Raw genomic sequence first — 21985 nt, forward strand, 5'->3', positions numbered from 1 at the left:
CTGTCTCAGAACTAGCTGACTGCTTATACATTGGACATTTATCCAAAGTGAATTCTAAGGGCTAAATGATTCGGATTTCTTGTGGAAGCTGGCTCCCAAAGACAGAAAAGCCACAAAGGAATCCATGAATCTATATTAATAATTAATATAAAGATTTGTTAGTTACTTTAATGGTTGTTGGCAAGAAACAACTTGAAATTTGTTTTGAAACGATTTTTGTTTTGACTGAGATACGGTCTGTTCTGATGGAATGCAGAACGCATGGAGCAGACTGCAATGGCTGCTCACATTATGTCTGTATACTAAGGAAGCACAGAGAAGTGAATGCTGCTGGGGTCAGCTAGCTTTCTGCCTTCTTCCTTTTATTCATTTGAAGACCCAGTCTTGGGTGAGTTCTTCCTCCTACCTTAAAACATTTGAAACACCCACATGGACATACTCAGAAGTATATCTTATAGATGAGTTCAAATCCAGTCGAATTAGTGATATAGAATAGCTATCTTAAAAGCCATTTCAAGGTTAAATGATATTTTAAATGCTAAGTAACCACAATATGATAATATGTAAGCAAGCTCATATGAATTCTTTATTTGCTATCCTTTTGAATTTTAGCAGCTTAGAATCCAGCAGCCTTTTGTGAATATGATGCATTTTCATTAAGTAAGTTGCATATATTCCATATAATGTCACCCAAAGCTTGTTTAAATTATGTATAATATAGTTAAAAGTTGGTAAAATGAAAGACCTGGAGGGGACAGGAGCTCCACAAGGAGAGCAACAGACCAAAAAATCTGGGCAAAGGGGTCTTTTCTGAGACTGATACTCCAACCAACAACCTTGCATGTAGATAACCTAGAACCCCTGCACAGATGTAACCCATGGCAGCTCAGTTTCCAAGTAGGTTTCCTAGTAATGGGAACAGGGACTATCTCTGACATGAACTAAGTGGCTGGCTCTTTTATCACCTCCCCCTGAGGAGTGAGCAGCATTACCAGACCACAGAGGAAGACAATGAAGCCAGTCCTGAGGAGACCTGATAGGTTAGGATCAGATGGAAGGGGAGGAGGATCTCCTCTATCAGTGGACTTAGGGAGGAACATGGGTGGAGTTGAGAGAGGGAGGGTGGGATTGGGAAGGGAGGAGGGAAGAAGTTACATCTGGAATACAAAGTGAATTAAATATAATTAATAATAAACAAAATTTAAAATGTTGGAAAAATGATTGAGACTGCTGTTTTAATTTAAAATAAGTCTTTCAAATGAATGAGGGAATACCAAATAATTGTCTTCTCTTGGTTGGTCAATATGTCCACTGCAGTCATAAGTAGAAGACCAAAACAGCATACCTCAGCAGTAAAACAAACAAACAAACAAACAGACCACGATGGAGATATATTTCTGAATGGGGAGGTTTTTTTTTTGTTTTGTTTTTGTTTTTGTTTGTTTGTTTTTTGGTGTGGCAAGATGGGAAGAATCCATCCAGAATATTCTTTCATCAAATCTCAAGTTTTCTTTTAATGTTGTTTGTTTCTTAGTTACTTAGCATTTATTTTCCATTCAAACACAGCATTCTTCTAGAAAGTTCACATGTTTATTCCTTACACAGAACTTTACTGTGCTGTGAATTAAATGTTAAAGTAATTTATTCTTGTTTTTCTTTTTTATTTCTAAGATTAGCATTCCAGTTACACAGTTGGCTTTCAATAGTCTGTTTTGCATCGAAAAAAAAAAAAAAGATTGCTGTGGTTCCACTCCTATGGGCATATTTTATATAATATTGAGCTATGCTTGATCTTAAAAAAACTAGTAACTTATTAAAATGCCAAATAAAAGAATTAATTATAATCCATAGTTTAGAGCTCACTCTTAGCATTATTATCCTGTGAATTGGGCCAAATGTATATTGTCATAGTTTCGCATCTCACCAAGCTTTTCATTTCCTCACAAAGACCTCTGTGTGCTCTTCTTCCTGTCCTGATCACCAGTCTGGAAACCTCTGGTGAGCCTTGCTGATTTGATGCTTTCCTCCTCTAGCCTGTAGCTGTCTAGAGCACAGACCTTATGGAATCATAGTGTATATGTGGCCTTTTCAAACTGACTTGACTTTTTAAAATATCAAGGAACCACCATATGATGCCTATGAGCAAGCTCATGAGACTGTGTATTTAGGACCAGCTGTCCTTCTGAAGTTTAGCAGTTCGGAACCCAGCAGCTCTTTGTGCATGTGGTGCATCTTTATTTTGTGTGTTCCAGAGTCTCCCATGTGTATGTTATTTGTCTTCTGAGGCTGAAAACTCACTTTTCTGTCTCTTGAGACAGGATCTTGTGTAGCCCAAATCTTGGACTTGTTATATGAGATGAGGGAGACCTTGAACTCCAGGTCTTCTTGCTTGTCTCTCCTAAAAACTTGGATTATAGGAATGCAACACCTTACCAGGCTCTAGAGCACATTGCTTTGCAGCAATTTATATATCCCAGTGCTAAGTTTTTTGTTTACTCATTTGACCAATGACAGGCATGGTTTTTAAGTTCATTTAGTTATACATAAGGCTGCTTCACTCACCTTTTGATCAATTTTTATATGAATAAAAAAATTTCAGCATAAATAATTTGAAGAGATCAGAGAAAGCCCCATGTGATTAAGATCCTGCGTGAATTTGTATGTGATGACATGAGCTGGACATGTTAAAGACTCCAGAGCCTCAGACCCATGGAGGAATGGCAAAGCCTTCTCCCTGAAGTGAGCTTCAGAGACATGACAAAGCTTTCCTCTGGGGATTGAGTGTGAGGGTTGGCAGTATGTGCAGAAAATGTCCACCATAGCTTCTCCCTTCTGGATATGAAGACTGCTCCCCTACAGAGATTACTCTTTTTTGTTTTTTAATTTTATTTTTCTTTTTAGTTACATTTTGTTAACTCTGTGTCCCAGCTGTATCCCGCTCCCTCATTCCCTCCCCAACCCCGCACTCCCTCCCTGGTCTCCTCCCTGCCCCTTTCCAAGTCTACTGATAGGGGAGGACCTCCTCCCCTTTCATTTGACCCTGTTTTATCAGGTACCTTCAGGGCTGGCTGCAAAGTCCTCCTCTGTAGCCTAATAGACTGCTCCTCCCCTGGGGGGGCGGGGTCAAACAGCCTGCCCTTGAGATCCTGTTAGAAATAGTCCGTGTTCCCCTTACTTTGGAAAACTACTTGGTTACTGAGCTACCACGGGCCACATCCGAGCAGAAGTTCTAGGTTATATCCATAGATGGTCCTTGGTTGAGTGTCAGTCTCAGAAAAGACCCTGTGCCCGGATATATTTGTAGAGCTCCTATCCTTTCCATATCATACTAACTTCCCTTCTTTCATATGATTCCCTGCACTCTGCCGAGGGTTTGGTTATGAGTCTTAGTGTCTGCTTTGAAACACTGCTAGGTAGAGTCTTTCAGATGCCTTTTGTGGTAGACTCCTGTCATACGTTCAATGCACATCCCATTTGTCTTTCTAAATGAGGATAGAGATTACTCTTACTAAGATTAGCCAGACCTACTTCCTTGATCCAGCTGTGCACAACATAAGCTCTGCTTCTTGGTTTATCTGTATGTAATAACCCCACCATCTTGTTCAGCTGTATGCAATAACCCCACCTCTCTGTTCAACTGCATATGACACACAGTCTGAGATCCCTCGGTGCTGTAGTGCCTCAGAACTTAAACCACCAAATGCTATCTTGCTTTCTGTGTGTCGGTCTTTTCTTCATTCCCTTCCTACCCCAATCAAGTCTGACCCTGGAACCATTTTGAGTACTAAGGATGTGGTTACTGGATCCCATGGCAAGAAAGTATTTACCTTCTCAGGAAAATCAGCAAATCATCTTTCATGCTGTTGTGCTGATTTGCCTTCCCATCATAAAGGGTTTTCCCTGCACTGTGTTAGCTTTGAGTCCTTTGGGCATCCACAGCAGTGATATGACTTGATCATGTGGTAACACAGTCTTTACCATTTTGAGAAATTCATTTTTCTTATTAATAAACCGACTTTTAATTTATGTTGTCTTGTTACCTTAGTAGAGACACCAGTAGATGCTGAAAGTCATCGTTGGCTTGTTCCAGATGTTTCTGAGAAAGCCTTGAGAGTCTCACCATTGAGCATAATGGTTGGTGGGTTTTGTTTTCCTATTGACTTTATTTTGTTAGAATTAAAATTTCTTGGTTAATACAGAAAATAGAAAGTTTTCTTATGGAATCTTCACGTGTATATATCATTGTGCTTTGTTCTGATTTGCCTCCACACTGTTGTCTTCTGTTGCCGCCCCTCATTTCTGGGCCTGTTCCTCCCTTCAGATAGTCTCTGCCCTGAAGTCACTTATACTGTTACTCTCTTGTGCTCTGTCCTCTCTTCTTAGCTTTCTTCCTTTTATACATACCTTTGTCATCTTTCCCGTTGTTGCTGTATGAGAGAAACTGATATAACAAATGTATAAATACAACCTGCTGAATCTATTTTGTTCGCTTCTATGTATATGGTATCAGGCCTAACCACTTTGCATTAGACAGCCAACAAGGAAATCATCCCTGGGAGACGCTAAGTTTCTTTCTGCTGTCATTAGCTGCATATATTTTATGTTTAAAGTTGGGACCCTATGAAATTTTGTTCCTTCCATTTTAGCATATCTATTGCTATTGCCAGTTTTCTGGTCTTGTTCAAGCAATCATTTCTAGGAAAGACTAGTTCATAGCAGACTTCCTGGAATTCTGGCTTTTGGAGTTTTTTTTTTGTTTGTTTTTGTTTTTGTTTTTTCTACTTTAGCCACACTTATCTGTGAGTATAAGCATAAGAATCAGAATGCACTAATAAGTTTTATTAGTTTAGCAAAGTGGTGGTGATTTTCTTTATGGCCGAATGAAGTTCAATATTTCTCTTTCCACATGCTCACTAGCACTTGTTTGTTTTCTTCATTATCGTCATTTTGACTTGCATGTTGTAGAGTCCCAAGCAATTTTAATCTACATTCCTTGATGGCGCCACATGTTGAACACTTTTTGAAACATTATTGCAATTTATATTTCTTCCTTCGGGAACTGTTGTTTAATTCCTTGGCCCATTTACTGATTAGATGGCAAAGTACTTTTATTCCTTTCCTTTAAAATATTTTATATTCATTTTACGTTCTTGTTGTAGCCCTATCCCTGCTCCCCTCCCAGTCCCACTTTTCCTCTCTTTTCCTACCCTTTTCCCAGCTCATCAGTACTGAGCATGTTCTCTTCTACTGTGGGCTGACAAGGAAATCCCACCAGGGGAAATCGATAAAACAGTTGACAAACAGTTGGTTCTTGTCCAATGCAGTTCCTGCTTCCCTTACTAGAGGACTCACATGAGGCTACATATGCTACATCTTTGTATGGGGCCTAGGTCCAGCTCCTGCATGGTTCCTGACTGATGCTTCAGGAGAGGGAGTGTAGACAGTTGACAGGGTGGAGAACAAACCTGGGATAACATGTGCAAGAGGACAGAAGGACTGTAGAGAAAAGAGAAACTGATGGTGGGGGTAGCTCTATGACAAGCTGGAGACCTAAGTCAGGGTAGGTTCCTGGGAGGATATGAGGGGGACTCAAGCAGAGACTCCTAGTATCAGAGGCCATAGGACTGCAGAGGCCACCATCTAACTAGACTAGTCTCCTAGCAGAGGGAGGCGAACACCAACCCACCCACAAAAATTTTGACTAAAAATTTACTCTGCCTACAAAATGTGCAGGGATAAAGATGGAACAGATAGAACAGAGGCTGAATGAATGCCCAGCCAATGCCTGGCACAACCAAAGACCCACCCTATGGGAGAGTGTCAGCCCCTGACACTATGAAAGATGCTCTGCTAACCTTCTAGACAGGAGCCTATCAGGGTTGTCCTGGGAGAGGCTCTCAGCAGTGCCTCAAGACAGATGCCTAGACTCACAGCCAAACACTGGGCAACACATAGGGAGTCTTATGGAAAAGAGGGAGGAAAGAAAAAAGGACAGGAGCTCCACAAGAATATCAACAGAGCCAACAAAGCAAAGTGCTTTTTTAAGTGTATTCTGCAACGAGTTAAGAGGCTTGCCTCTGTTCCTATTTAATTGAGAGCTCTTTATCATAAGCAAGTGTTGGATTTTTGTCAGTTCCTGTCTTTCTATTAATATGGTTTTGTGGGTTATTTTTTTTAATCCAGTTGTCATAGATTACAGTAATGGATGCTTGAATCCTCTTTGCATATCTAGAATAAATCCCACTTGGTGGTATTGTATAATACTTTTCACACATTGGTGGTCTCCACTTGCTAGTATTTTGTCAAGCTTATTAGTATCTATGTCCTTAAGGTAATGTCCTATAGTTGGCTTATCATTTTAATAGGACTTAAGTACCATATATATTCTTATTTTTATTGATGGCTTTAACACTTACTGTTGGGTTCTTTATTATGCACGATGTATTCAAGAGATAGAAATTCACTTTTCAATGACCGCCCCCCGTGTCTCACTCTTCTAAATGATTTTTCTGATGCAAAAATCGATACCCCTAAACTGTTGTCTTAGTATTCTTTATAATCAAAGTGTTTACACATATAGGAAAAGTAAGGAACATGTCTTAGTTTTTCATGTGTTCAATGCACATTTGAACAAATCCCTGGAATCATTTTTGTCCCTTTGGTGAAAATAGAATAGTGTCTTAAAGGCAGTTATGTATAATTTGATCAAAACTTTCAAATTGGGCTGTTTTCTTTTGGACAAGTGGTGAGCTTTATTTAAGTTCAAAGGTCATGGTTAAATACTATACTTAATACAGTTCTTTTCATTCTGTCTTACCAATGTATATTACTATGTCATCATATGTGAATGGAATAGAAGTGAATGAAGCATTCTATTTCTGGCTCTACATTGACTTAAATAAAGCATCAAATCAATGTTTGCAGCAAGTCAATCAAGCACCAGTCCGATTAGAGTTGATCAGCACATTCATGTATTTAATTTTATTTTCTATTTAAAGGGTAATTACATTGTTTCCCCTTCTCTCTTATTACTTTCATGCCCTCCATGTCCCTACTTCCTCCCAAATTCACTGGGTTCCTTTTCTTTTTAAATATTGTTTTTACATATACACACTAAAAAAATAATCAAACACTTCAATACAACCTACCCAGTCCATTCATCTTTTCCTCCACATATAGGTTTCTAGTATCTGGTAACCAGTCGGGGGGTTCATTTTCTCAGCATTGGCTGGTACCTCTTCATCTGGGGGTGGAACCCTGGGAGTTTTCCCTGTTTCTGGTAGAATGTCTACTTGTATTAGAACTGTTCCAACTTCATTTAGGCAGCCATGTTGTCAAGATAATGGGCTTAGCTTCCTGTCATAGCAGAATTCCTGGTCCTCTGGTCTGTTCCTACATCTGAGATGTTCTCAAAGCCTTGGCTGTAGGAGTTGTGTAGTAGAAGTATCAGCTGGGACCTGCATCCCACAATCAGTTGATCTCTGTATTTTGACCACTTTTGTTGGTTTTCAGTAGCTTTAGTCTGCTGCAAAAAAGAAGTTTCTTTAGTGAGGGGTGAGAACCGCCCTTTTCTGTTGGTGTAAGGATAAGTACTTAGAATGAACTTATGGATTATGCTGCTTTAGGATAGTAGTGAACATTGTATGGATTTAGACATGTTGCTTCTGTTTAGGAAAAGGTAATAAGAGCACAATTGTTTCAAAAGAATAAATAACATTTTTACAGTCCCAATTCTCTTGGAAATTTTATTATTATTTGTTATTTATTATTATTATTATTATTATTATTATTATTATTATTATTATTATTATTATCATACCCTCACCAGAGTAGTTCACTGAAGGTCTAAGCTAGGGGAATAAGAAAGCTTATATTCTTGTAATTAATTTACATTTAAAGACTTGGTCCACTAATACAACTCTATGTACAACCAAAGATAAAAAGTGAGAGTTATTTAAAATTGTGCTAGTTTTCTTTAGGAAACTGATATTAAATTACTGTTACTATTTAGACCGATATTTTACTAAGCCCATATTCTGCATTTTTATAGAATCATGACTGTTGCAATAGTAAAAATAGTTGTTACCTGCCCAGGAAGATGGTTGGCTGGCTGGCTTCCTTTCTGTGTCCATATGCTGCTGCTTGGAAGAATCCTAAGACTCTGCTTTCTATGCCACGGGGTTCACTCACTGTAAAAACCATAAAGTGCACAGTAGGAAGGAGTAGACTGTTTTCCACAAAAAAAACTATTTTAACAGTTCTCAAAATTTCATGACAGATTTTTGGTTGTTTTTTTTTATTTAAAATATTGATTTTTAAAAACTAATAACTTAAAACTCTCTCTCTTCTCTCTCACTTCATCTCTTGCTCTCTCACCAAAGAAATAATAAATGTTCCACAAAATATTAATTCCTCCTAAAGGTTCTACAGTGCATTTATATCATTAAGCAGTCTTTTACTACTAAGCCTAGATAGCCGATAGAGACAAATGGTTCTGAGACTTTCTTCCTCCATTGAGTAAGCATGGGGTGGCAGTTGTTAGGATACTACTCATTAGCCTTCTATGCTTTCTGGGCAGACTTGATGACATTGCTAGCTCCAACAGCCTTTTTGTCCATGGCTTTGATCATACCCATAGCAGCTGTCTTCCTCGTGTCACATACAGCCAAATGACCCAGTGAAGGAGAGTCAGAGATGCTATAGGCAGATGTGGGCTTTCCTGGTACCATAGCAACAATGGCTGCATCAGCAAATGCCAGGAATTAGAGCCATTTTCCCAGCTTCTTACAAGAATGGCAATTAAGTGTGTGTGTGTGTGTGTGTGTGTGTGTGTGTGTGAGAGAGAGAGAGAGAGAGAGAGACAGAGAGAGAGAGACAGAGACAGAGAGAGTTGCCTGGCGCATGCTGGGATTAAAGGCATGTGTCACTATGCTCAGCAATCTTTTTTTTTTTTTAAAGCTCAGAAAACTTGCAAACTCAGCAAAGCTAGGTGAGCTGTGTGACAGCCCAGCACAGGGGCACAGCCATCACTAATTTTAATTTTGCCTGAGTGGTTCAGGATAATCATCTGTACAGTGAAGCCAGCTGCTACCATTAGTGGGCTATTTTTGTTGTTCGAGCAATGTCACCACGTCTAACATCTTTGACAGACACCTTCTTTATGTTGAAGCTCATTGTCCCTGAAAGAGTTTCACTGAAAACCTCATGATGCATATCAGCAGATTTTTCCTCAGCTGGGACATTGGCTGGGGGCAAAGGGAACCAGCATGCTAGGTTTGAGAACACCAGTCTCCACTGGGCCCTCAGGGACAGTACCAGGACCATCCATTTTATAGACATCCTGGAGGGGCAGTTGCCAAGGTTTGTCAGGATGAGCTGGTGGCAGGATACAATCTAAAGTCCTCAGCAGTGTGATACCACTGGCGTTCCCAGCTCTACAGGTGACTTCCTGTCCCTTGAGCTGAGGCATACTGGCATGCACCTCCAGCATGTTGTCAGCATCCCAACCAGAAATTGACACAAATGCTACTGTGTCAGGACTGTACCTGATTTTCTTGGTGTAGGTGTTAATTTCCTTAACAATTTCCTCCTATATTTTATGCCTGTAGGGTAGTTTGATGGAACCTGTCTTGTTGACAGCAACAATTATGTGTTTCATACTCAGTGTGTAAGACAATAGCATGCTCACAGATCTGCCAATTCTTGGAGATGCTAGCTTCAAATTCACCAGCACCAAGCAACAACATTCAGGACATTATGTACCTGAATGTTACATTTATGTAACATTCAGACTGTTATGTACCTATAAACATGTTTTTGATAAAAAAAAAAAAAAGAAAATCTCTGTCTTGGAACATTAATGGTAGTCACACAGCATTTGCTGGTCTCAACTTTCTACAGGGAGATATACTAGTGATATAACACTTTGTTTGTCCAAGACACAGGCATAATTGAACAAACCTTTTCCCGTTTCAGCAGCCTCCTTTTTTAAGTTTTCCATGGTCTGTTTGCCAGTTCCACCACATTTGTAGACCAGATGACCAGGGATAGTGCACTTACAGGATCTACATGTCCAGTGATGATAATGTTGGTGTCTTTTTCTTTCCTCTTTTGGCTCCAAGTTAGAAATGTTTTTCACAACACCTTTCTTCTGACAGCAAACCCATCACAAATAAGCAGGAGACTTTATTGGAAAACATCTACAGAGCCAAAGATCAGCAAGAGAAAAGAATATGTGTCTACTCCTGATTCTGCCATAGTTTTCCAGGGAAACCTCATGGCCAGGGTATACAGTGGTCATCTGTACCAGCAGATGCCCGAAGCTTAGCCTGAGGTTAGTTGTTGGCTGTGTAAATGCCTTGTTTGGAAATGCCAGAAGCTCAGCTTCTGCAGACCTTATAACTCATGGGATTTTACAGGTCCCTCTGTTCAAACCCCGAGAAGCTGAGCTTGGGTGGCTCCTCCTCCCAGAATACCAGGAAGTCCCTACCAGCTACCATTCTCTTCCAAATGCAGGGTACTACCAATTACCCTAGGAGAGAACTGCATCTCATATTACAAAAAAGGGGGCCACTTAGAGCGAATTAAACTCTAATGAGACAGGAAATCTAAACAAATGTAAATGTTTTTCAATAGTTGGAATGTGAGATCCTCATTGCCTTTGTTAAATCCAATAGTCACATTTCTATACAGCTGCTGCTATGTTCCCAAATGGCTCTGTCAGTGCTTTCATTTCTTTGGGTTTTTTTTTTTTTGTTTTGTTTTGTTTTGTTTTTTGTTTTTTGTTTTGTTTTTTGAATGACTGCTCCTGTTTGCCTTTTAAAAGCTACCATGCCCAGTGTCCGGCCTTGAGGTTGCTTTGCTTTCAACATAGATGCTAAAAGAACTTCTCAGATAACATTCTCATTCACAAATGTTCTATCTGTTCTGTCTTTCACCAGCTGCCCATCAGATGTGTCAGTTGTTTAAAGCTTTGTGTGTGTGTGTGTGTGTGTGTGTGTGTGTGTGTGTTTAAATGTTGCCTGTGATTGTTCTAATTAGATTGTGAGGACCATGTGGGATATCAGTGGCAGTTCAGCTTCTTGTTATCAATACCATAATGCAATGCATGTGGGAGAAACATTATTCAGGTAATGAGTTTTTCATGAGGTGGAATGGTGTAATTTAATGGGGTTTGTTACATGTGGAAAGGATTATTTATCCTCTCTGTCTCTCGTTGACAGACAGGAGGCTTTCAAAGGAATGATAGCTTTAGGTTCTTATGTGTTTTTGTTAGGGCTGGGGTGCACATTTAAGCCTTGATTCCAATAGACTACCTAGCTAAATGTGTGAGCTAACCTGGTTGTGTGGAGCTCAGTTTTGCTTGGTGTAGTGTAAGTTTTGGTGTCTTTAAAAAACTCAGTTATGTTAAGTAAACATGCTTTTGTTTTAATCCCAGGTGTTGGATTTGGGGCTGATTCAGACTGTCCACAGCAGCAAACTATTTGCCTTATGTAGGCTCTAATGGGGCTCTATGCCAGCTGCAGATTGTTTAATTCTGAGGACTCTGGAGAGGGAATAAGTGTCCGAGCCCAGGAGTAGGAAAGGGGGCTCCGAGAAAGAAAAAGGCTGCTACTGCCGCCCCGTCCCCTTCCCTTCCCCAGACTGTTGATTCAGTTTGATCAGAAGAAACTGGAGATATTCTGAAATGAAGATTGGATTTGGCCCAAGGAACTATGTCCCTAAAACAGCAAGAAGTAGCTAAAGAGAACTATGCTTTCTTCCCACTAACCTTCTTTCTCTCCTACCTGGTGTAGGAAGGGATTGGGGTGGAGAAGGGAGATAGAGGCATTAAGAAAGCAAAATAAAATAATTTAAAAGCCAACCTACAGCTTGGGTTACCTTCCCTGACCTTCAGGTTCTCCAAGTCACAGCCACAGCTGGGGATGACTCTCTGCTACTGACCTTGACCAGGACTCTTATGCTCAGGAGCCAAGGCTGGGTTCAGTAAACAGAGGAATTAAAACAGTATTTAATTCAAACAAGAGGAAAGCAGAACAGAACAGTAACCTCAATGGTAAAAGCAGTGCACTTTGAAAGTTCTTCCGTAGATGATTTGAAGTCTTAGAATCTAATTTTATGTGAATTTTCATTAATGACAAAAAATAATGCACAATTACTATTGGTCTTCAGTACTTCTGAAGCACATAGTACCTGTTTGTGCCCCCATATTTTTGGAGGGTAATTACCTTTTGAGATAGCATTAGCCAGTTTTCAATCTTATCACTTAGAAATGACCCAGCTATTCCATGTTAGGTATTAAACTTATACAAAGAGTGTCTTTATGGAGCCACCATTTTTATCGTCCTAAAATTACTGATTTGAAACCTGATTTGTAATATACCCTGGAACATCCAAATTTATTGAAAATTGGATTCTTTCTAGAATTTATATGACTTTTAAACTGACTGTGATACATTACCACTAGAGTTTGTAAAGTTTATTCAACTTATAATTACCAAGCAGCTAAAATGCGGAGAAGTTCTCTCTCTCTGGGAGTCTCCAGACTGCGGTCATGCGCCACATTTAAGCTGAAGACAATGATTCCCTTAGACACACAGCTTGAAGCCGACTGCTGAATGGCAAATGATGAGTGATGCCATATTTCCTGTCAAATATGCTTATTGCTATAATATATGAGAATTTTACATATCTGAATGTCAGTGATATACATTTTATTTACGTTGAAATGTTTAAATCCTTTGCAGTAGAACAGTGCACTGGAATGTTTTCATTAATAATGACTAAGTAGTTTTTAAAGTAAATCTATGGAATGTCTAGTTACTAGGATATTTGCCTATCTGTTCAATTTTTATTCATTAATAGAATCTGAATAGAGAAAAAAATGAGGCAAAAATAGGTTTAACTAGCATAGGAATGAGGAATGAGAACTCTGGTATTTCCTCTGATATTCAAGAAAAGCAGGGACATTAGAATGCCAGCATTATAGAAATCAGGTTGAACATCGATTAGACACAGCCAGAATATTCTATTACACCTAGAATCCCAGCTTCTCATGGTTAGAGAGTGCATTTATTTAAGGCTTCTGAGATCCAGGTTAAGAGGGAGGTGTTGAGGGAGAGAGGATGATCCCAGAGACACCATGCTAGCCAGCTGGTAAGGATCCAAGGATGGCTGTGTATTTCGGGAGAGTGCTTTAAGTATCCAACCAAAGGTGAGGTGAAGCCCAGGAATAGGATGGTCATATTGGGGGTTGAAGGAAACTCCAAAAATCTAGAAACCTACAAGCTTTGCTTGATGCTGGTGTGGTGGAGCGTTCTGAGAGTATAGGACATTTGGTGCTTAAGTTCCTGTGTCTGTATCCATGCTGTGCAGGTGTGGAGTTGGAGAGTCCTCAGCGAGTGCGCAGCACATCGCCTGTTTCCAGAAGTTCTGGAGATCACCAGCTGCAGGATGATTATCCTCCTGCTGTTTTTCCGTCTCTAAACTTAGGTTCCCTAACAAGCTAGTCGCTCTGCTGCCCCAGGCTTTCTCCCATCGTCAATGTTCCTACTGCCGTTGTTCCTGTAGCTCTTTAATAGCCTGTACCTCTTGATGCAGGAACTTTTTTATTCTGATGGTCGTAGAGTAGTGACGAACAATGTGGCGAAATGAATTGTCTGAAAAACTTTGCTACACTGTTTTCTCCAATAAGAAACTTTGACAGGTTTTAACAACTTTTTTTTTGTTTGTATAAAATCATACCTTACATATTTTCTCCATGAACACTGTTTACATTTATTTGTTTTTTGTTTCTTTTCAATGAGCTAAACATTAACAGATTGAGAAAAAAAATGCTTCAGACAGTCTTTTCGAGCTGTCATTTGTTAAAGGGATATAGAGCTTTGTACTACATAGCATTAGAATACATTTAAAGGAAGTATGCTGGGCTAGTGAGATGGCTCAGTGGGTTAAAGCACTTGCCACGGAATTGTGGATACCAGAGTTTGAATCCCCTGAATGACTGCATGTGAAACCCTGAATAGTAATACATGCCGATAATGTCAACAAGGCTGGAAGAGCTCTTGGCAGGTCTAGATCCAGCTAAGGTGGGGTATGTAGGACTGAAAAAGAGACCATTGTCTCAAACAAGGTAGAAGATGAGAGCAAACATCTAATTCTGCCCTCTGACCTCTTCCATGAGCGATCCATGGCACACAGGTGTACACACATATATGAATACGAATACACCACCACCACCACAACACACACACACACACACACACACACACACACACACACACACATTAAAAAAGATCTTTAGAGAAAGTGTCTTGATATGCAGCAATGATGTTAACTGGATTTGACACTAGGACTGGAGGACGTGAGAGCTGTGCTGTTCCCATTTGGTTCAATAGATCTTTGGAAGGGAAGAAACTCAAGTCAAACCCTCTTGAAACCCTTGAGGTTGACCACATAGGCTTATCTTTGGAACAAGAGGCTGACAGACACACATTTCCTTTGCAGTTGGTGCTGTTTTCTGCTAAAATGGCAGAAACTTCCAAATGCTTGCCCATTGCCAGGTTGTCTTTAGAGGGAACGGCTGGCCCTGAGGTATACCTTTAAGTCCTTTTCTTCTTCCAACTGACAAAATTCAAGCTGAACTATTTTATTTTTTTCACCTAAAGGGAGATTATGATTTCATAGCCTTATGTGCCAAAACAAAATTGTATTCATATGGGAGAAGTACAGTAGCCCTCATTTACTCAAAAAGTGTCTGTGCCTCTTGGCATTTTGTATCTTGCGCTTTTAACAAGCAACTGGGACTTCCTTTACATGAAAACACCCACTCATTTGCAACCGTTTAACAGACTTAATAGTAACCAATAGTAACCGTGGAGAAGCACCTCTCCAGCACTGTGCTTGTCACTCTCCCAAGCCTCGCCTGCACTGCTGCTGATTTATGGCTGTAAACACGTTGTCATTTTGAAGAATTTTGTAAAGATTACGGCTCAAACACTTTTCTTCAAGAAATGGCAGGACACCGTGATTACCTAGTCTTCTTGATATCTTATATTCTCACCTTCATGTATCCCATAGAAGAGTTCCTTAATGTCCTATAGTCACATTGAAGGTCCTATATTACACTAGTTGAAAACAGCCCTTATAGTTTCTTTTATCAAACAACATGTATTCCAAAACAAACCATTTTCACCACCTCTTCTTTTGCACTCTTTATCTCTGTGAGTGACAGCACCAACTGCTCTGCCCCACTAGTTCAGATACCTGAGCGATTATCCTCTGCCTCATCCCTTTCTCACTCTTCATCTTATTGATCTGTCTTTTTACTGTTTCCATCCTGTCACTCTCGTAAGCATTCTTCAGTGAGCATTGGTTCATCATTTGCATGCTGCCTAGAGTGTTTGCCGTTCTGATGTCACTGGCCCTAGGAGAAACACTGTTACTCTTCCCAGACTTCACTGGTTAATGGCTATTCCATTTGTTTGGGAAAAATAGGAAATATAGTTGATTTGTCATGCATTGTGATTGTTTCTACTTAAAGCAGTGGACAGTTAAATTAGCATGCCACTGAAGACTAGTAGAACATTCTGTTTCTGTGAACTATTGACATTAGCAGTGTGTGGTGTGTGCTTTTCTACATTTTTAGTTTACAGAAAGTTTTACTAAAACACAAAGTTCCCACACACTTCTCTGAATATTATTATTAGTGTCTTACTCATGCTCCTCCTCCTTATTAAAGTCTCAACTTTGCTTTGATTGCAGAAAGCCTTCTGTATCCCCATGTGATGTTTCCTGCTGCTTTTCTGGCTTTCTCCATTTAGGACCCTGTGTATCTGAACCAACCAAGATACATATTTAAAATGTAATGGTCTGAGGAGATGGCTCCTTGGGTAAAAATTATGGACATGCAGACATGTGTACCTGAGTTCAAGTTCCCAGCATCCACATACAATCTGGACAGTTAGCAGCAGAATCTATAATCTAGCATTCCTATACGGGATGGTAGGCAAACACAGCAGAGTCCCTGGAAGCCTGGGGCATAGCTATCCTGGCATACACAGCAGAAAAACAAAAGAAATCTTGTCTTAAACAGGTTTAAGATATGTGATATTGACATTTGACTTCCACACATACATGCTGTGCATGTGTATACCTGTTCATACACACACACACACATACACACACAAATAATAAAATTGAATCCAAGAGTCTTATTAGGGTGGGCAGAGTCTTGGATTCTGTATTCTGTACCTTCATTTACCAAAGCCCTTAAACATGAAATCACATAAGCAGGCTCATTTGTCTGATGAAGTGCTTCTGTTATTGTTAGGAAGCCTGTTTAAACTGTCCTCTACACTGTGTGGTAAGATGCTCCAAATCTTGTTCGCCTTTTTATTTTTATGCCCTTTTTCATTGTATTTATAGTCAGTTGCATGATTTTCTTTTTAAGTCTTCTGTAGATACTCAAGAGACAGAGCCATATTTACACAGTGTTATGTCTTCAGGATTTGGTTACTTAATTACTTTTCTATGGCTATGAAGAGATATCATAGCCAAGGCAAATTATAGAAGAAAACATTTACTTGAGGGCTTTCTTAAACATCCAGAGGAAGAATTCATGACCACCATGGTGGGGAGCATGGCAGCCATCTGGCTGGCATTCATCCTGCCAGAGCAGCAGCTGAGAGTGTATATCTTAACTGCAAACTGAAGGCAGAGAGCAAGAGACTGAGCCTGGCAAGGGTGTTTGAAACCTTAAAGCTGCCTCAATGATACATCTCCTCCATTAAGGCCATACTTCCTAATCCTTCCTAAAATAATTCCAGCAACTGAAGCCAAGCATTCAAATATACAAGGCTGTGGAGAGTCATTCAAACCCCCAGCATGGCATAGGGTAGAGCCTAGGTCAGTGTGTTTGGTAAATGAATGCTGGTATGCATTTCAGGTAAGGTCATGTTTACACGCTGTTGCTTCACTAACATCTCTGCAGCACCCATTTTAAAACTGCATTTGTTATATAATTAGGATGAAGTGTTTAGTAATAAGAATCTCACTCTGATTCATCAGTTAGCAGACAATAGCCCAGTCTTTGCTAAGACGAGGGGTCATGGCTAGTGCTGGTTCCTGTGACTGTACCTGTGTTTGCTTGCTGTCTTTCTACCGCCATAGTTAGTGCACCCTACATGATCAACGAGCAGTGTTGGAAGGCTTCTAAAATTACCAATATTTTCATTCATTCCTGAATAAATGTCTTAAACACATCAATGCAATTTGATCTTTTCTTCTCTGGATGTGGGGAGAAAACAGACACACATGTGAATTGCTTTTCCTGTCAGTTTCCATGGTAATGGAGCCTTCTATTTGTTTAGCCAGGAAGGAACACTAGCAGAATCTGATTTGTTTAGCACAAGGGAGTCCATGCACACACATGCACGTTCAGATGCAAATACACACACATGTACACACACATTCAAGCATGAGCACACATGTACACACATGAAATTTCATTTTGTCAAATTTTGTCAGATCTTGACTAAACCTTAATGCTTCTTTCTGCTCCATTTAATTTGTCCTGCCCCTCATGTTTCTTTCATTAGAAATGAACACTCTGTAAACTCATACGTATGAGAAATCCTCACAGAATGAGAAAGGACAAATGTGTTGTGATTTGAAGTGCTTTCCTCAGGGTTATCCAGACTTTTCTAATAACTAGGATTTCAATAGGATTAGAAGCAAGTTAGTGCTCATTTCTGTTTTTACCTGTTACCCCGCATAGATATGTAGTTGTGTTCCATCCACAGAAAAGGTGTAGATCGTAGCACATTCCTTTTATTGCAGCACTGATTCACTCACAAGAGTGATTAACTGTCAATATTTGTTTGTTATTTGCGTAAACAAATTGTGTCATTTACTGAAAAAATGAATTAAATCTCTCATCTGGGAATAGTTTTCTTTTTAAAACATTCCTTAGTGAGAGCTGGATGGATTAACAGTATGAAGCAAGAAATAATTCTGTGCTCATGAGAGTCACAATTGCTTATTTCAAAAAATAAAAAATAAAAAATAAATAAATAAATAAATAATAAACAAGTGCCTATTCCAACCTATACCAGCTTGTTATTCTCAGCAATCTGAGTCTTCCGTGGTGATTCTTTGACTTTCTTTTTTTTTTTTTTTTTAAGATTCAATCTTACTATTTTAGTGTGTGTGTGTGTGTGTGTGTGTGTGTGTGTGTGTGTGTGTGTGTGGTATATGTATGGCATCTGAGCATGTGTGTGTATGTGGTGTGTGTGTGTGTGTGTGTTTGTAGTTATGCTCATATGAACAGTGCCACCCATATAAAGTGTCCCTGGAGACCAGAGGTATCAGGTATTCCTAAACTGGACTTGCAGGTGGTTGTGAACCCCCTAGCATATTCCAGGCCTATGGGCAGGTAAAAGAGCCATGTCCCTTGCCCATGTTCTCTAGCTTTCATGTTTGTGGGCCATAGTGCTCTATGGTGCACATACATAGCTAATGCCTATATTACCTTAACAAAACGAAACAAAACAGAAACAGAACATGATAATGGAAAGGTGATGGAAACCCCTTGTCAGCATCTCTCAAAGCTGCCCCTGATGTTCAGCTGCTTCAGGGTTCAATTTTATATCTCAGAAATGTGCCTCCTAATATACTGCTAAACATCTAAAGCCTAGAGGGCTCAGCTCTTTACAGTGCTTCCTGTTCTTCCAGAGGATGAAAGTTCAGTTTGCAGAACTTGCTGAGGGTCAGGCTCACAGGCACCCACACACAAGTCTATACAAACACACACACACACACACACACACACACACACACACAGATAAAAGAATTAAAAATTCTAGAGCCTGAATGTTGACTGTAAATAGATTGAAGAAAAACTGATTTTTATTTCTTTTTCTTTTTTAAACTGAATCTAAGAACACATCAAAGATATCCACTATGACCAAGTAGGCTTCATCCCAGGTATGCAGGTGTGGTTCAATATATGGAAATCCATCAATGTAATCTACCATATAAACAGACTGAAAGAGAAAAAAAAAAAAAACACATGATAATCTCCTTAGATGTTGAAAAAATATTTGATAACACTCATTTATGTTTAAAGTTCTGGAGAGATCAGAAATACAAGGCGCATACCTAAACATAGTAAAGACAATGTACAGCAAGCCTATAGCCAACATCAAACTAAATGGAGAGAAACTTAAAGCAATCCCACTGAAATCAGGGACAAGACAAGGCTGCCCACTCTCTCCGTATCTCTTCAACATAGCACTTGAAGTCCTTGCTAGAGCAATAAGACAATAAAAGAAGATCAAGAGGATTCATATCAGAAAGGAAGAGGTCAAAGTATCACTATTTGCAGATGATATGATAGCATATATGAGTGACCTCAAAAACTCTACCAGGGAACTCCTTCAGCTGATAAACACCTTCAGCAAATGGCTTAATGCAAAGTTAACTCAAAAAAAAAAAAATCAGTAGCTCTCCTGTATACAAAAGACAAATGAACTGAGAAAGAAAATTAGTGTATGTTCTTTTTATTTTTTTGCTTTTGTGTCTCCCATTTTATAGAAGGACGCTATGAAACTTCCAGTAAAGTATGGAATTTAATTTACTTGAAAGTCAATGTATAAAACTATGGTTCATATGGCAAGGGGAAATGCTGAATTGAAATGATGATGAACTTGAGAATGTCTCCTTGATATTGCATATTCTTAGAGAAGAATTCTCAAAATTATTTAAAAATATCTGTTGAAGTGTCCAGGTCAAAAGAAAGATTTCATGTTATATTTTTTCTTTAGAAATGGGAGACTCTGCAGTCAAGAATATGTAAATTTTGCTTCTTAGGTTTTGTTTTCTGAAAGTCTTACAGAAAACAGTACAACTTTCAGGTGCCACAAGTATTTATGAATTCAATTATATGCAGTTTAATAAGTAGTAAGATTTGTGTGTGTGAGCATATTTGTGTCTGTGTTTGCAAAATTACACAAGGAAGCCAAGAATCATGTCTGTGTTTTGTTTGTTGACACATTGCTTTTATTTCCAGGGATTTACTTTTCAATTTACTACTCCATTAAACTACTGTGAAGGCGAGTATCATGTGAAAATAGGATGGGAAATAACTTTTGAGTGAATATAGGATGTTTGTGGTCATTACTGTTTAAAAGCAGCGTGATTACCCTTTAGAGCAGAGGAGACAAACCAAAGTTGAGTGTGGGTTTTATTGTGCCTTATGCTCCCAGATGCACACAGTGTTGGTAAAATGTGTTTAGACAGTGAGCTAAAGATGCTAATGCCATCATCAATGTGTCTTTAGAGAGTTGGAAAGCAGCAGTATGAAGATTACCTGCCTTGTGACACTCTACACCCTTTGGTCGATGTGTTAGTAAAGTGTGCAGGGACGAAATGCGAGTCAGGTCAGGGATGGGCCCATGAGGAGAGCCATCTTTCCTCTCCTCAGCATTGGAATAGTAAATCTTATGTTCTTCTGAAAGTAGTTCTCTAGGAGAAAAATGCACGTTTTTGGTATGAACGATTATCTTTCATTTTCCTAATATAAGCTATCAGTGGCATCTCAGCTTTTGAACAGTGGATTCCCTCGAGCAATCAAGGGTAAGGATTATAGGTGTCTAGTAGAGAGCTTAGCTGGCAAACAAAAGAAGATCTTAGTTTAGTGTCTACAGACGCACAAGGACACAGATGTATTCAATGTCTACCTGAGTGCTGTTCATATCTCCCTTTAACCACCCATGATGCCCCCATCCTTCTCTGGTGTGGCCAGAATAACTCCAAACCTAGTCCTCCTCTGCTAGCCTCTCCTTACCAGTCCCATAACTATGCAAGCATGGAACCATCCCCTGCAGAAACCACGGAAGTTGAAATTATTTCCACATTAGAAATGAACTGTCTTCAAGATTTTCTCTAGATTTACAATTCTAATTTAAATGAACATGATGATAAGATTTTAAAAAGTAATAATTTAGGGAAAGCAATCCAATACCAAAGCCCGTTGGAACAGTTTTTATTGCACTGAGCCTTAACTTAATGAAACTAAGGAAAGGATCTGTTTTGTTTTGAACATAAAGCAATTTTTTAAGAGTGCTTTATTTGTAGAAAAAAGTATTGTACAGATTGTGAATCAGTGACTCACAGTATGGAACAGTGAGGCTTCACAGTGACATCCCATCCCATTTTTTTAAATTTTTTATTAATTACACTTTATTCATTTTGTATCCCCCCATAAGCCCCTCCCTCCTCCCCTCCCGATCCCACCCTCCCTCCCCTTTCTGCATGCATGCCACTCCCCAAGTCCACTGATAGGGGAGGTTCTCCTCTCCTTTCTGATCTTAGTCTATCAGTTCTCATCAAAAGTGGCTGCATTGTCCTCTACTGTGGCCTGGTAAGGCTTAAGGACACAGTATAAGGTGGTCTTAATTAAATCATGCTTATCAAAGGTTTCTTATTGACATTTTCAAGAAGCAATTTTCTTTTACGTGCAAGGGAAAGCGGTGAGAAGTCAGAAATCCTTTGTAACAGTTGATAGTGGGGGCGGGGGGGGGCTTATACAAAATATCAAAGTACCATTCAGAAAGATTGTGAGATGTAAGAGAAGCAATCCCGAGTGGTCCCCAATGTTGTTTTCAAAATTACTATGTGGAGACAAAGTTTGGAAATAGAAAAAGTTTAAAAGCAAACAGTGTTACAAACCACAGAACTGGCCCTTCTAGCCTTGATTCCAATCCTGCCTGCGTCCTTGGTAGGAATTAACTGTACAGACTAGTGTTGACTGTCAGATTCGAAGAAGTACTTAACTGGGTAATGAATATTTTTAATCTCATTTCAGCCTTTTGAAAGACACCACAAAAGAGAAGATAGATATTATTTTAATCCCAACTTTACTAATTAGTCGTCTAAGTTAGACAGCTCCACGGCAGGACCACACTAGAATGACAGTGTTGGCACT

General features: G+C 39.3%; 1 protein-coding gene and 1 pseudogene across 1 annotated transcript in view; one reads left to right on the forward strand and one right to left on the reverse strand.

The window, feature by feature from the left end:
• The window catches only part of Chsy3 (chondroitin sulfate synthase 3), a 256073-nt gene that overhangs the window by 59455 nt on the left and 174633 nt on the right, over positions 1–21985 (forward strand). The window lies entirely within an intron of this gene.
• Positions 8562–15387, reverse strand: LOC129687934 (elongation factor 1-alpha 1-like; annotated as a pseudogene).

Source organism: Psammomys obesus, unplaced genomic scaffold (genome assembly GCF_907164565.1).
Source record: "Psammomys obesus unplaced genomic scaffold, mPsaObe1.curated_primary_1811, whole genome shotgun sequence".
NCBI lineage: Eukaryota > Metazoa > Chordata > Mammalia > Rodentia > Muridae > Psammomys > Psammomys obesus.